General features: G+C 38.6%; 1 long non-coding RNA gene across 1 annotated transcript; it reads left to right on the plus strand.

Annotated features, from left to right (window-relative positions):
- Positions 1 to 277: 277 nt before the first annotated feature.
- On the plus strand, positions 278 to 4586 carry LOC109499025. Its single transcript, XR_006596862.1, has 2 exons — positions 278 to 449; positions 4413 to 4586. It is a non-coding gene; the product is annotated as an uncharacterized LOC109499025 (long non-coding RNA).
- Positions 4587 to 9745: the final 5159 nt, after the last annotated feature.

A 9745-nucleotide genomic window follows, 5' to 3' on the forward strand; every position in this document is an offset into this window, starting at 1 on the left:
TACAACTCCAGATATGAAAAGTTGTTTTATCCAATCAATAGCCTGCTTGTAAACTATTTGTATTCATAAATATAGAGTGCTTGTATGAACAATAAAGGTGTCAGGGCCAATAAGTAAAACATGCAACATTGGAATATGTCTTTTCATAGCAACAGAGGGACTGCGAACATTCTTTTACAAAGCTCCATTGAAGACTGGATATCCTGGAAGGGTCAGTGAACACACTCCTTTAATCCCAGGAAGCATCACCCTTGGCATTATGACCAGCAAGGTGGTAAATCTCAGTTCAGTTTACTACTCTCAACTTGGAAGCTCCTCTTCTGCCTGAAACCACCACCTGTAGGCTTGGACACGTTCTCAAAATTATGTGTTCTAAAAGAGCAAAGATACAGTTCAGTGTGGAGTTTATGTGCTAACATGAGTTTCTTTCTGCATCTTTTCGTATAAAGGTACTTGTTTTTCTTGTACTATATCCTACTGTTATTGGCTCAGCAGTATTTTTTTGGTGATTTTCCTGCCTTTTATGGTTGGAAAGCACCTTCATTGTCATCCTCCATTTTCAGATTAGAACTTAATAGAACGTTGTCTTTCTCCATAGAAGATTTGTCCCATTACCATCCTTCTTTGATTCCTTTTCCTTTGTAACTTCTTCCAACATCTCTTTTAGAGATAATTCTAAATCTCACAATTCTCTTCCTTTTTACTTTTTAAATTTCATTTCTGGGCACTTAGTGTTCCCATACCTTAAACCTCTAGATTACTCCTTTGTCAATTACCATGTGGAATGTATTACCTGGAGTTGAGATTTGGGACTTACTTTCTTTTAAGCTTTTTGTGGGAGCCTGGAACAATACTTGCTAAGTAGTAGGTGTTCAATAAATGCCTACTGATCAATTGATAGAATTAAAACTTTTGTTCACAAAAATTAAAGTTCAAAGATTAAAATCTATAGAAATAGCATGAATTAAATCTCAGATTATTTCTAACTCATTTCTTTCTTTTTTAATGTTTATTTTTGAGAGAGAGAGTGAGACAGCGTGAGCTGCAGACGGTCAGAGAGAGAGGGAGACACAGAATCTGAAGCAGGCTCCAGGCTCTGAGCTGTCAGCACAGAGCCCAACGTGGGGCTTGAACTCATGAACCATGAGATCATGACCTGAGCTGAAGTCGGCGCTTAGCCAACCGAGCCACCAAGGCACCCCAACTCTAATTCATTTCTAATTTTCTCTCAACAAATCAGATATGTGAAAGAATTCCATAGTAGAAATTTCATCTTGATCTTTTTTTTTAATCATCACTACTATCATTTTTATTACATCAGAGCATTTTTAGGATAATGAATCAAATCATTCATCATTTTTAGGATGATAGTCAGGGCTTGTAAGATACTGGAAAAATTTTAATGTTTCTTAATAAATAGTATGGAGAATGTGTGTGGTGAGGGAGACACTAAGGAGATGTGTATGTGGTGGTTGGCGGGGGGGGGGGGGGGGGGGGGGGCACATAGATGACAGATGTATCCAGCTTATAATGTCAGGAAGTAGAATCATGTTACTAGTTAAGATATTATGATCTCCAATCTTCACAATTATTTAACGCACTTAACAATTTCACTCTTGGGGCGCCTGGGTGGCGCAGTCGGTTAAGCGTCCGACTTCAGCCAGGTCACGATCTCGCGGTCCGTGAGTTCGAGCCCCGCGTCAGGCTCTGGGCTGATGGCTCAGAGCCTGGAGCCTGTTTCCGATTCTGTGTCTCCCTCTCTCTCTGCCCCTCCCCCATTCATGCTCTGTCTCTCTCTGTCCCAAAAATAAATAAACGTTGAAAAAAAAAATTAAAAACAATTTCACTCTTTATAATAAATAGTAAAACATAGTGCTTCACAATAAAGTTCTTTTTTTCATTTTTATAGTTAGAGATAAGGAACTTGAGAAATTAAGTTAAACTGTTAGTCAACCCCAGAACAACAAAAAAGTATTAACCCCATCAGACTCTCACTAACGTCATAGACCAAACCACAGTTATTTTTATTTCTGCTAATTGTTGCCCCCACAAACCTCCAATATCTTTGATTAACTTATTGGTGGCAAAATATTCCCTAGATCACTTACCCTATCCACTCCCACTTGCCAACTGCTATCATAAACAATAAATACATTTCACCAGAACAGTAGGAAGATTGGCATTACCTTTGATGAGACAAGTATGAAGCATTTAATAATTCTTGTTACATACAAGAAAAAATGTTTTACCTTATTATACTAAAAAAAAGCAAACAAACATACATATGAACAAACAAATATATAAATGGGGAGGCTGAAATGGCAGAGAGTTACAATAAGGTGAGTTTTACGGTGCCTATATGGCTTTCAAAACCACCATGTCTACGTCCCTGCCCTGCTGTTCTTTAGAAGAACACTCTAGACTAGATGGCTGAAGATTCAAAAAATCAAGGGGGAAGATGGCTGGGAAACTATACGATGTGATAGGCAAATTACCTTTGATTGGTTCAGGCACTCTAATCATCAATTAAAAAAATGATCTAGGGGCGCCTGGGTGGCGCAGTCGGTTAAGCGTCCGACTTCAGCCAGGTCACGATCTCGCGGTCCGTGAGTTCGAGCCCCGCGTCAGACTCTGGGCTGATGGCTCAGAGCCTGGAGCCTGTTTCCGATTCTGTGTCTCCCTCTCTCTCTGCCCCTCCCCCGTTTGTGCTCTGTCTCTCTCTGTCCCAAAAATAAATAAACGTTGAAAAAAAAAAAAAGATCTATACACTCAAGAAACAATGGGCCGATATTATTCTCACAGTACTTTAAATATATTTTTTCCATTATATTTTGACCTGATTTTATATATAATCTTTTCTAAATGTAACTATAGGGTGATGCAAAGGATCTGAGTTATTGAATATTTCTAGGAGCTACGCACTGCGCTAAGCGTTTTTCACATATTATCTCAATCAGTTCTCATAACAATCCTCTAAAATAGATACTGTTATGTTTTTATTTGTCAGATGAGGGAACTGATGCTCAGAAGTGACTTGCTTCAGGATGCCTGGCCAGTGAGTGGCAGGACCAGGCCTAGAATAGGACTCAAACCAGGCACAGTCTGACAAATCAGGCCAATCTAAACAAATGGCCACTGTAAAAGAATTCTGCCTTCTGTACCACTTTCTGTTGATGTTCATTAGAAAATGTCATTCATAAAAGACATACAGATTAAGGAAATTTAATTATTAAGAGTGCTATGAAAATAATGTTGCCTAGTTTATGAAATGATCAGTGTTTGAAAAAAATGATGATTATAGTAACTGAGACCATTAAGGTAAAGTTATTCTACTCTTCTGTGTGTGTCTCAAGGCACGTTTCTCAGACTAAAGTAATAGGTATAACCTCTTAAGCTATTTTGAAGTGTGAGATTTTATTATTTTTATTTTTTTAAAAATTCTTTATTTATATTTGAGATTGACACAGAGTGTGAGCATGGGAGGGAAAGACAGAGAGGGAGACACAGAATGTGAAGCAGGCTCCAGACTCTGAGCTGTCAGCAAAGAGCCCAACACGGGGCTCGAATTCACACATCATGAGATCATGACCTGAGACAAAGTCGGATGCTCAACTGACTGAGCCACCCAGATTCCCCTATTATTATTATTTTTAAAGTAATCTCTACCTCCAATATGGGGATTGAACTCATATCCCAACATCAAGAGTTGCATGTTCTACTGACTGAGTCAGCCAGGTTCCCTTGAACTATGACACTTTAGATATGATAGGAAACGGAGCAAACTCTTGCTAATATTAAAGAAAGAATTTACACACACACACACACACACACACACACACACACACACACACACACACACACACCAGTTGGCATATGATGAAATGATTTTTCCTTCGTCTTGTACGTTATGACCTGCTTCCTCCTTTCTTGCCTCTCCTCACCCTCCATTGTCCCTTTCAATGCCAACTCTAGGTATCAGCTTAGATATCCCTGGAAAAGGCTTCCCTGACATCTTGGCATTGGATTAGGTCAAGGTGCCCCTCCTGTATGCTCACATACCTGTAAAAAAGCATATAACACACTTCCATGAACTTAACACTTGAAGATTATAGGTCAGTTACTTTGTAGAATGTTTTTCAGTTTAGGGTGTGTGTGTGTGTGTGTGTGTGTGTGTGTGTGTGTGTGTGTGATATTTTCCTGTGATTAGATTCCAATTACATATCTTCTATGATATTCAGAAATATCACAGAAGTGATGCTGTGTTCTTAGGCACACAATGCCTGCTTAAACATAATTTCATGATGTTACATTGCTTATTTGGTTTAGGTGACATCAGCTAGCTTCTCTATTGTATTATTACATCTCCTCTCTTTGTAGTTAGTATTTCACAAGCATGAAGTGTTTCTTTACAGTGAGAAACTGAAGCCTCCTGCCAACAGCCATGTATGTGAGCTTGGAAGTGGATTCTCCAACACTCTAGATGACTGCAGCCCTGGTCACTAACTTCACCCCAAGTCTGAGCTGCTCCGAGATTCCTGACCCTCAAAACTGAGTGAAATAAATATTTGTTGTTTCAACAAGTTAAATTTTGAGTAATTTGTTACATTGCAATATGTAACCAATCCACTACATACGGACTTCCTATCTTCCAAAAGTTTGTCACTTTTTTTTTAAATTTTTGTTTGTTTGTTTTTCTGTCACTTTTTATCTATTATAGTCCTCCCACTTCTTTGCACTTAAGGGTTCTCTCTCTCCCCCATCCTACCATTTTAATAGCATTTGGGGGGGAAATAAAGATAAAACTATTTGATCTACCAATTTTTTTAAGTTTATTTATTTGTTTTGAGAGAAACAGAGGGAGCACAAGTGGGGGAGGGGCAGCGAAAGAGGGAGACAGAATCTCAAGTTGGCTCCATGCTGCCAGCATAGAGCCCGATGCAGGGCTCAAACCCACAAACTGTGAGATTATGACCCCAGCCTAAACCAAGAGTGGGACACTTAACCAACTGAGCTACCCAGACACCACTTGATGTGACAAAATTTTACCAGAAGTCCATGGAGGGGAATCTTAAGCACAGATTTGAAGGAGGGAAAGGATAGGACTTAGTGATGCTGTTTAAGAAAAACATTTGAGTTAGAAGAAATATGCGATAAACACTCTGAGACAGAAAAATAAACTTACAGAAAATAAGAAGCAACTGAAAATGATATTTTACTTCATATTTAATAAATAAGATTCTGAGTTTTAAAAGTATAATTTAAGAATATTTCTTTTGTCTGCCCAGCACTGCTCTCCTTCTGGGGGCAGAAGTGTCTTCTTTTTGGAGGAAATGCTCTTTTCTTTACTTAAACTGTATTGTTCTAGTGGAGGCTGCCAATTATAGAAATGGTACCTCTCTTCACAAGAGGAGGCATACGACCTAGGCCAGCCCTTTGGTCCCTCTCTGGGAGTTTTCAAGTGGGATTTAGAAAGAAGTAGTCCTTTCATAAAGAGATATCAAAAGCGAGGTTCTCAAGGGCAGAATGTTACGGTCTCTGGTAAGACAGAAAGCTGACTCAGAGAGAAGCACAGATGACAGCTGGATGGAGAGAGAGTCTAGCCTGTCTAGAGTCCCTGTTGCTTGTTCCTTGAGGTCCGTGCCCTTCCTGAGATTTTGGTACTCAGGTCAGTATTTAGTTCCTGTTTTGCCCATCTAAAATTGGGTTTCTGTTACTTGCAGCCAAAAGAATTCTTGCTTCAATAGAGTGTCCCTTTTCCCACCCCCATAAATGTCTTCTTCCTTGAGGAGAGCAGAAGAAAGTGTTTTGGAACCATGATTTAAGATGGTTTTGGGGGATCCTCAGAGGCATCAGTGTAAGAAGAAAACTCTCATCTTCTAGTGCCCTCTGCTAACACTGCCTGTAAAGTATTGAAGTGGTGAAGGAGAGTTGGGTACACACACACACACACACACACACACACACACACACACGTTAAGTTTTTTTGCCAACACGATAATATTTATTGAAAGTCTATTATATTTCAGGCACTTTTACAAACATCTGTTCTGCATTAGTCCAAGAAACTAGATTTTTCATACTGTTCCTAATTATAGATGAGATAATACCTTTAAAGGTAAAAGATGTCAAATATTACTTTTTCCAGAAAGAAAAAGTTATGAGCAAAGACTCTCATTCTGTTCACCTTTCTAAACCTCCACCAGGTTTAACCATTATTTGGATGTCTCTTTCGCTTTCATAGTGAAAGGCTATCCCAAGAAACTTAAAACAAGATTTCAAATGTAAATGGTATCACAGTACTACTATTTGATTTGTTTCTAAAGACATTTTGAGAAAGATTATAAAAAATGAACAAAAACCCAAATCAACTATAACTAAATAGTGTGACTTGCCTTGAAATTCTAGCTTTATTCCTATACATTTGTTTCCTCCAAAGAAACTGACTGAAACAAGTCAGTCCAAATCTATATAAACAGACTTAAGTTTGGGAGAGCTGTGATGCTAAAGGCATTAATTCCACATTTGATTATTACTTTGAAACTTGGACAATTAGTGCTTGTCCAGTAATTTCTCATGTGTTTTCACCCCACCTTGTTCTTCCTGGGGGAAAATGGTTACAACAGTTTAGAGCTCTTTTCTGAAGAAATTTCCACACTGGCAAAGGTACCAACTTTTCACTTTCGTAGTGGGTGGTCTGGCACAGAAACTCCCCAGTGGCTGAGAATCTGGAGCCTGGCTGGGCCTCCCATAAGCTACAGTATTAAACATTTTTATATGTAATTTAAGATGTGAACTACTATAATTTAAAATAAATTAGGTTTTTCCCATTAGAAAATTGTAAGAAATTCTCAGTGTATTCTGTAAAGACTGTAAGTCTGTATCAAAAATTAATCTTTTTCTTGCTCATTTAAAAAAAGTACTATCTTGATTTCTTCCTTTGTTCTTCCATTTTTTATCCTGTCTTCTATACCCTTCTAATGTTTTTCTTAATTATTAAATATATATGCATATTTAAATTACAATTCATAATGTTCTTGTGTTCTAAATAGTTCATTTATTTAATAAAAAGTTATCAAACACTTCTTCAAACACAATAGAAGATAGGAAGGTAATAATTATTTATTAAGATCAGTGCATTATACTCAACACCTTGGGAATGATGACAAATCTATGAGATCGGCATTCATTTCCACCTTACAGATAAAGAAACTGAGATGCCAAGAGATTAGTTGATTTGCTGCAAATCATGTACCTAGAAACTGGTAAAACCAAGTTTAAATCTGGTATCATTCGATTTCTAAAGGTTTTTCTCTTGACCATACTATACTGTTTTCCTATTCACCAGCCCAAATCAATGTATACTACTTCCCAGCTCATTCCATGATGGTTCCAACTCAGGAACAACCACGTCTAACAAAAGTATATTTGCTAAATACTACACATGGAATGATATAACCTATGCTCTCAGGGAGCTGAAAACATGTAAGAAGAGATAAGTCATGTAAGCATATAACTGAAACCTAACTTAGAATTCAGTAGGTACCTTAGGAGTGGTACAAAGTACCTCAGACTTTCAGAAAAGAGTGAGAATACTTCTGGCTGGGAGCATTGAAGCATCATGTCTGAGATATCTTTTGATTTTTGTTTTGAAAGATGGGCAAAGCTTTAACAGAAGTGAAAGGAGAGCATTTCAGGTACAGGAAAAAGTGCAGTAGAGATTTAATGGTAGATCTGTGATGAGTTTAGTGGACAGAATAATCTACTGTGTCACAGTAATGGAAGTAAGACTGGAAAACTACATTTTATTTTATTTATTTTTTTAATATAAGAAATTTATTTTCAAATTGGTTTCCATACAACACCCAGCGCTCATCCCAAAAGATGCCCCCTTCAATACCCATCACCTCCCCTCCCCTCCCTCCCACCCCCCATTAACCCTCAGTTTGTTCTCAGTTTTTAAGAGTCTCTTATGCTTTGGCTCTCTCCCACTCTAACCTCTTTTTTTTTTTCTTCCCCTCCCCCATGGGTTTCTGTTAAGTTTCTCAGGATCCACATAAGAATGAAAACATATGGTATCTGTCTTTCTCTGTATGGCTTATTTCACTTAGCATCACACTCTCCAGTTCCATCCATGTTGCTACAAAGGGCCATATTTCATTCTTTCTCATTGCCACATAGTACTCCATTGTGTATATAAACCACAATTTCTTTTTTTTCAATATATGAAATTTATTGTCAAATTGGTTTCCATACAACACCCAGTGCTCATCCCAAAAGGTGCCCTCCTCACTACCCACCACCCACCCTCCCCTCCCTCCCACCCCCCATCAACCCTCAGTTTGTTCTCAGTTTTTAACAGTCTCTTATGCTTTGGCTCTCTCCCACTCTAACCTCTTTTTTTTTTCTTCCCCTCCCCCATGGGTTTCTGTTAAGTTTCTCAGGATCCACATAAGAGTGAAAACATATGGTATCCATCTTTCTCTGTATGGCTTATTTCATTTAGCATAACACTCTCCAGTTCCATCCATGTTGCTACAAAGGGCCATATTTCATTCTTTCTCATTGCAACGTAGCACTCCATTGTGTATATAAACCACAATTTCTTTATGCATTCATCAGTTGATGGACATTTAGGCTCTTTCCATAATTTGGCTATTGTTGAGAGTGCTGCTATAAACATTGGGGTACAAGTGCCCCTATGCATCAGTACTCCTGTATCCCTTGGGTAAATTCCTAGCAGTGCTACTGCTGGGTCATAGGGTAGATCTATTTTTAATTTTTTGAGGAATCTCCACACTGTGTTCCAGAGTGGCTGCACCAGTTTGCATTCACACCAATAGTGCAAGAGGGTTCCCATTTCTCCACATCCTCTCCAGCATCTATAGTCTCCTGATTTGTTCATTTTGGCCACCCTGACTGGTGTGAGGTGATATCTGAGTGTGGTTTTGATTGGTATTTCCCTGATGAGGAGCGACATTGGGCATCTTTTCATGTGCCTGTTGGCCATCTGGATGTCTTCTTTAGAGAAGTGTCTATTCATGTTTTCTGCCCATTTCTTCACTGGGTTATTTGTTTTTCGGGTGTGGAGTTTGGTGAGCTCTTTATAGATTTTGGATACTAGCCCTTTGTCCGATATGTCATTTGCAAATATCTTTTCCCATTCTGTTGTTTGCCTTTTAGTTTTGCTGGTTGTTTCCTTTGCTGTGCAGAAGCTTGCCTTTGGGGATGTGTCAAGTAAGAAATTGCTACGGCTGAGGTCAGAGAGGTCTTTTCCTGCTTTCTCCTCTAGGGTTTTGATGGTCTCCTGTCTCACATTCAGGTCCTTTATCCATTTTGAGTTTATTTTTGTGAATGGTGTGAGAAAGTGGTCTAGTTTCAACCTTCTGCATGTTACTGTCCAGTTCTCCCAGCACCATTTGTTAAATTTTCCATTGGATGTTCTTTCCTGCTTTGTCAAAGATGAGTTGGCCATACGTTTGTGGGTCTAGTTCTGGGGTTTCTATTCTATTCCATTGGTCTATGTGTCTGTTTTTGTGCCAATACCATGCTGTCTTGATGATGACAGCTTTGTAGTAGAGGCTAAAGTCTGGGATTGTGATGCCTCCCACTTTGGTCTTCTTCTTCAAAATTACGTTGGCTATTCGGGGCCTTTTGTGGTTCCATATGAATTTTAGGATTGCTTGTTCTAGCTTCGAGAAGAATGCTGGTGCAATTTTGATTGGGATTGCATTGAATGTGTAGATAG

The sequence above is a fragment of the Felis catus genome, chromosome B1 (genome assembly GCF_018350175.1).
Source record: "Felis catus isolate Fca126 chromosome B1, F.catus_Fca126_mat1.0, whole genome shotgun sequence".
Lineage (NCBI taxonomy): Eukaryota > Metazoa > Chordata > Mammalia > Carnivora > Felidae > Felis > Felis catus.